We start from the raw sequence: 7,062 nt of genomic DNA on the forward strand, positions 1-7,062 counted from the left end.
CACTGCACAATGGTACCACTTTATTCGTCCTCTTCTTTATTTTTATTTTTTATAGATTTTATAAAGTTTATTTATTTATTTATTTATTCATTCATTCATTCATTCCTTCATTCAGGGGGAGGGGCAGAGAGAAAGGAAGAGAGAGAATTCCAAGCAGGCTCTGTGCTGTCAGCACAGAGCCCAACGTGCGGCTGGATCCCATGACTGTGAGATCATGACCTGAGCTGAAAACCAAGAGTAGGGTGCTTAAACGACTGAGGCACCCAGGCATCCCATGTCCTCTTAATTCCTATGTCTTTTCATGTGTATTTTTCCACACATGTATTTTTTAATTTGTATGTTGTATGACACTATGTCTGCCTGTATCTCAGGATCCTGATTAGGTTTATGGTTTCTTAAGGTCCCAAACTGTTTTAATTCATGTAATTCATGTTGATTTTTTTTCTTTTTAGTTTTTGATTTAAAGAATTTGAGTAGAATTGGGGCACCTAGGTGGCTCAGTTGGTTGAGCATCCGACTTCGGCTCAGGTCATGATCTTGCAGTTTGTGAGTTCAAGCCCTGCATCAGGCTCTGTGCTGACAGCTTGCTCAGAGCCTGGAGGCTGCTTTGGATTCTGTGTCTCCCCCTCTCTCTGCTCCTCCTATGCTTATGCTCTGTCTCTCTCTCTCTGTCCTATACAGATGAGAAAACTGAGACTCAGAGTCTACAAAGCCATTCAATTACTAAAGAGTAAATCTAGAATAGAACATGGTACCCCTGGCTCCAGAAGCAGGGTCTTGGCTACTACAAAATCCTTTGCCATGGGGCACGTGGGTGGCTCGGTCAGTTGAGCATATGACTCTTGAATTCAGCTTAGGTCATGATCCCAGGGTCATGGGATTGAGCACCCCCCCACCATGCAGCCTGCTTGGGATCTCTCTCTCTCTCTCTCTCGCCTTCTCCCTTTCTCCCCTGCTCACTCTCTCTCTAAAATAAAAAACAAACAAACAAACAAAATCTTTGCCTTGTGTGTGATTGAGGGCACTATTCAAGTTCTACCTTCAAAACTCTCCTGCTTTGGGAATCCTGTGGGCAGTCACCTCTCCAAGCCCTCATCACCTATACACTCCCTATAGCGCTCACTTGAAAGTTATTTTATTTTATTTTATTTTATTTTATTTTATTTTAATTTTTTTAACGTTTATTTATTTTTGAGACAGAGAGAGACAGAGCATGAACAGGGGAGGGGCAGAGAGAGAGGGAGACACAGAATCGGAAGCAGGCTCCAGGCTCTGAGCTGTCAGCACAGAGCCCGACGCGGGGCTCGAACTCACAGACCGCGAGATCATGACCTGAGCTGAAGTCAGACGCCCAACCGACTGAGCCACCCAGGTGCCCCTTGAAAGTTATTTTATAATTCTTTGAAGTGCACTGTGGCTACCTTTTCCTAGAAGGTGTTACACAAATATTAGTTGATTGACATCAGTCTTGTCTCAGATATGCAGTAGTCAGTGTCAACCAACTGCTGCAACAAACAATCCCCCGATCTCAGTGGCCCAAAAGACTAAAGTTATATCGCTTGCTGATGTCATAGTCCAATGTAGTTTGGTGGTGGATTAAGGAGGGAGGATTAGGTTGGGGGTTCTTTGCTACACATAGTCATCTGGGTATCAGTGTCCTTTTTCACGGGCTTCTTTGCCTTCTCCAAGAGCCTTGGGGTCCTCCACTGAATCCTGCCGAGTGATGAAGGAAAAGCAAGAGTATACGCCATCTCACCCCTTGGGCTGGGGGTGATATCACTGATATCACTGCATTCCATTGGTAGGAACTTGGCATAAGATTTACCTAGATGCCAGCGGGCTGGCAAAGGTAAAGTGGTCTAGCCAAGAAAAGGCAAACGTGGATATTGGAGAGCAAAGCACTTGAAAGCTTGAAAGCCAGTTTCTTCATGTATAAATGGCAATGACAGGACAGTTGCAAAATTAGCACACAGAAGTTGCTTAATGAAAGCTTGTTGGTTCCGACTCTCGGCTTCTCATAAGCAGTAGGAAACCTTTGTTAGCTTCAAAGTGACATTGAAAGGGCTGACCAAAGGCTTTTTAGAAGGTCCAAGGGATGACTGAAAGGTAAGATGAAACAATAGGGGAAGAAGAAAGTAAGACAAAAAGGAGAGAAGATGTAGCTGCCAAAGGGTGTTGGCACCAGCTGTTTCCATCGTGTCTCTCCCGAAGCCTGATCTTAGGTGAGGTTTCGGGGTGACCAGGACTGTTACTCAGAAATCCCATCATGACTCACAAATAAGGTGGAGGCAGATCATGTTGGTTCTCGTGTCTTTTGCAGGCAATTAAATGAAAGACCAAGCTGGGAGCACGCATCAGACCTACAGAAAGACAGTCATACTATTAACTTTTTTTTTTTTACAAGAACAGTAACACATAGATCGCCATTAATCCTCACCCTCTTCAGAAACAGCTCTGACCTAGTTTCCCACATGAATCATTCCCTTTGAAGGCAGACCCAGCCCACTGCAGAAATTCAAGATCTGCTCCCCTTCACTCTCCACCTCTGGTTTCATCTGCCCCCACGCTTGATCTTCTCAGCATGCAGACAGGTTTTGATTCCCTGCAAGGGCCAGATCGTCACGCCTGCGTGGATTTGCATACGCTGTTCCTTGTGTCTCTAAAGTTCTTCAATCTTCTCTTTCACTCTCTTCTCATAGCGCTTCCCACGATGATGTGGCTATTTACCTTGCAAATGGTGCACTTCCTTGGGATAGGAAATCTGCCTTTAGTTCTACATCCCTGTTGTGTCACACTCGTATACATTCAAAGCATTTACGAAATAACAACTCTCATCTACGTAGCTTTTAAATGTGTTACCCCATTTATTATCTTCAATAATCCATGATGTAGGAACTATAATTCTGACCACATTTGCATATATAACATATATTTATATTTATACATGATATATAAACAATCTATACTGTATTGTAAAACTTGCAAAATATGTTTTGGATAACATCCTTGAAATGTCTATATTAAACGCCTAAGAATATATAATATATATATATATATATATATATATATATATTTAAAATGAAGAAGCTGAGGGAATTTGATAGCTGTCCACTGATAAGTAGAAAAGTTGAGATTCAAAGCTGCATCTATTTAATTCAAGAAGCTCAGCTCTGAACACTGACATATTCTAGACAAATGAATATCAAGAACAATTTATATTACAGTTCCTTCAAAGAGAGAGACATCATACAGTGATTGGTTAACACTGTCAATGCAGTTAGTAAGAAAGACACTGTAATGGAGCAGAGTTCTGAGAAAAGCTGTGTTCCTGTCTGGGCTCTGGGCGAAGAGTTTCAGACTGGTGTCCACTGTGTTGCAGCAGGTATGGGCTTTTCTTGAAGCAGAGAAAAAGTCATCAAGATGCCTAGGAGATCGGCTTATGGGGACGAGGATTTCTGGTGAAACAGGAGGACCTTCCCCTTCTCCATCCCCTACATAGCATCCTCTCTGTTACAGGCTGAATTGTGCCCACTCAAAATGTATATGTTTAAATCCTAACCCCTGGTATCTCAGAATGTGACTGTGTTTGGATACAAGGTCTTTAAAGAAATAGTTATGTTCAAATAAGGTCATTAAGGTGGTTCCTAATCCAATCTGAGGGGTGTCCTTATAAGAAGAGGAAATCAGGACACAGTCCTGGAGTGAAGAACGTGGGAAGACACAGGATGTAGATGGTCATCAACAAACCAAGGACAGGGGCTTCAGAAGAAACCAGCCTGGCTCACACTTTCACCTCAGACTTACAGTCTCCAGAATTGTGAGAAGATAATTTTCTGTTGGTTAAGGACTGAGTCTGTGGTATTTTGTTAAGGCAGCCCTGGCAAACTAATAGACTCCCTTTCATCCTTCAGTGACTCTCAAATAAGAAGGGTAGAAGCACATCTGGGAATAAAAATGGCTGACCTCATTTCTTTTAGAGAGAAAAACATGGGTCTTGGACTCATGATCTCTAAGTCTGATTCATTCATTCATTCATTCATTCATTCCTCATTCATTTTTTTGGTCTGACACTTATTACCTGTCTACCATGGCCCAGGCAATGTGCTTGCTCATTAATGGAATTCAAACCCATTCCTTGCATTTGAGAGTCCCCATCTAGCACAGGACCAGATATGGCATAGACTTCAGATGATGCCTTTCTAATGTATAATTCCTCCTGTTCCTTGTTAACAGAACCCTGATTTATTGGTGTTGAATAATATGATGGATGAACATTTGCCAGTTTCTCTTGTAGACAGGGGTGGTTACATGACTAGAGCTGGCTAAGAGAAGTCGTGGGGTATAGTGTGGTAACAACTGGGAGGAACATCTGGATCCTCCTTCTATGAAGGGTTTGTTGCCCAAGTGTCCAGGAGTGCTGGGAATGGACAACCTTCAGCTGTCATCCCCATCAGGGACAGCCTCAACTGAGGAGAACTGCCTTGCCCAAAGTCATGGTCTTCCCAAAGTGGTCACAACAGTGATTGATGATGGAATATAAAGTCCCGGTCATCTCAGACCAATAAGGACAACTCTAAAGAGCCATTATCTCTGGGGAGCTCTTCAAGGAATCAGCCAAAGCTGTTGTTGGACCTGCACTGAAGTTCCACTTTTTCTGTGTTCTAGTTCCTTCCACCTCCTTCCACAGAGTCAATTCCAGTGGCACACTTCAAACATCCTGCATGCTAAATCTTTCTCATGTGGCTCCTTCCACTATAAAAATATGGAATAAACTTTCCCCTTGCCCTTTCCCTTCTTCCTGCCTCAATGCACAATGGCTGGGGCTCCAGCAGTCATTTTGTAACCATAAGGCAACTTCAAGAATCAAAGCCACATGCTAAGGATTGTGGAGCAGAAATAAAAAAAGCAAAGACCTCTATCAACATCTACCAGTTACCCCTGTCCTGCCTACTTTTGGACGTCTCATTACATAATAAAAATAAAACTCTTGATATGCTTAAACCACTGGTTTTGGTGTTGGATTTCTGTCACATGCAACCAAAGATAATTCCCACTGATATCAAACATTAAACAAATTCTTATATAAATGATACACTTTTTTTATTTGAGTGAGAATTAAAGTATTCAATGAGAATGCGTAAGTGGATATGAGTGGTGGTCAGGCAAAATTTTTCCGGAGGTGGTGCTGGGGGTGATGGGTGTTTCTTGAAGTTGGAAGGAGTTGAGTGCTTTCTAGAACTAAAGTAAGCCAGCTGCAAGTATCTAGAACAAAAAGGTAGGTATCACGTAGACAAGGGGTAGAAATAGAAGATTGGCAGAATTTTGAAGCTGGATGCCAGATGTTTTCAGCTTGCCCCTGACTTTATTCTCCAGCCTTCTTCACCCAGTTCTCTACCCTGGAAAGCCAATCATTGTGGGTTATATCATTGTGGAAAGTGAATGAGATCAGACAGAAGGGGGAGAAGGACATTAGGGTATTTATTTCCCAGTTCCCTGCCCGTGGTGTTCCCCAGGCTAGCTGTGTGGTTGTGTGTCCTTCTATCAGAGGTCACTGTTCTTTTTAAGGTGGTTTTCTCGCATGACTTTCTCCTTCTGGGCTACCAACCAAGAATCTGTGGATAGAGTTCAGGAGGCCTGTGAACTTTAATAAAGAAAGTAAAAATACATCTTTACACACACTAACTTCTAATGAAAATTTACCATTTCCTTTAATTATCAAATTAGACAACACATCACAATGGCATTAGTGATGCCTGTGGCTGCTGTCATAAATGTTTTCATATCACTTCACAGAAGATGCAGATATGTCCACCTATCTTTTATGTTCATCACTACCTTGAAATTGCAATTTATATTAGACCCACCACTAGATCTTGGTAGGTAATGCACTAATAAAGAGGCATTTATATTGATATATGACAAACTTTTCTTATTTAAATATTTTATTCATCTTTTATTAAAATCAGCTTCTTTTGTAATTCTAAGTATTTTATCAAATTTATTTAAAAACATCATCTTGAGATGAGGTCTTTGGATGCCGCCAGACTGATAAAAGTTGAGGGGCCCAGCGGGGCCTCAATACCCCACTACACCTTTGTAAGTAATCCTTTTATTAAATCCTCCTTAATTTATCGTGAGCCCAGCTTATCATCTGTGTCCTACTGGAACACTGACTGATATACTTCATAGAGACTTGGACTCATATAATCAAGAGTAGTTGTGAGACCTTAGGCAGGTCACTTGATTTCTCTGAGACTCTGTTTTTCTCTTTTGTAAAATGGAGATAATACCCCAAACAATAAGATCAAAACATCTACTTTATTGTCAGGACAAGTCAATGTAATGTTTGAATATTATTTGACATTTTAAAAGTATTGCATAAGCCTGTTTTTTATGTGTCAGCTTTCTCTTTCCCTTCTTTCCTCCTGTTCTGCTTGGCCAGCATGTTGGCAGGACCAAAATATACAGCTACTATCTGAAGATAGGGTTTGTTCCAGAAGATAATAGTACTCACGTTGCTTCTATTGATAAAGCTTCATGGAATGGGAAGTATTTAGTCTCCCCCTCTGTAATTTTTGCATCAAGTCTAGATGGAATAAGTTGTCATTAAAAAAAACCCAGAACAGGGGCGCCTGGGTGGCTCAGTTGGTTGAGTGTCCAACTTTGGCTGAGGTCATGATCTCACAGTTTGTGAGGTCGAGGCCCATGTCAGGCTCTGTGCTGACAGCACAGAGCCTGGAGCCTGCTTCAGATTCTGTGTCTCCCTCTCTCTCTGCCCCTCCCCTGCTCACACTCTGTCTGTCTCTCAAAAAATAAATAAACATTAAAAAAAATAAAAAAAAAACCAGAACAATATTTCTCAAATAGGAGTAACATAGATACCATTTCCAAGAATATTTTACAAATAGTGATTTCCCTGTGTTCAATTATTTTCATTGTAATATTACTTAAATGAGTACAAGTAAATTGGATATATAACCTTATGCTTATAGTTTTTGTATAGCTATGAATCAAAAACAAATTTGCAAATTAAATACAAGAGATGCTATTAAAATGATAAAC

The 7,062-nt window shown here is 41.1% G+C and overlaps 1 long non-coding RNA gene across 1 annotated transcript; it reads right to left on the bottom strand.

The window, feature by feature from the left end:
* Positions 1-5,459: 5,459 nt before the first annotated feature.
* LOC122237774 lies at positions 5,460-6,654 on the bottom strand. The gene is made up of 2 exons (XR_006216416.1): positions 6,515-6,654; positions 5,460-5,612 (listed from the first exon to the last, which is right to left on the bottom strand). It is a non-coding gene; the product is annotated as an uncharacterized LOC122237774 (long non-coding RNA).
* Between the last annotated feature and the right edge of the window lie 408 nt (positions 6,655-7,062).

The sequence above is a fragment of the Panthera tigris genome, chromosome B1, assembly GCF_018350195.1.
Source record: "Panthera tigris isolate Pti1 chromosome B1, P.tigris_Pti1_mat1.1, whole genome shotgun sequence".
Classification (NCBI taxonomy): domain Eukaryota; kingdom Metazoa; phylum Chordata; class Mammalia; order Carnivora; family Felidae; genus Panthera; species Panthera tigris.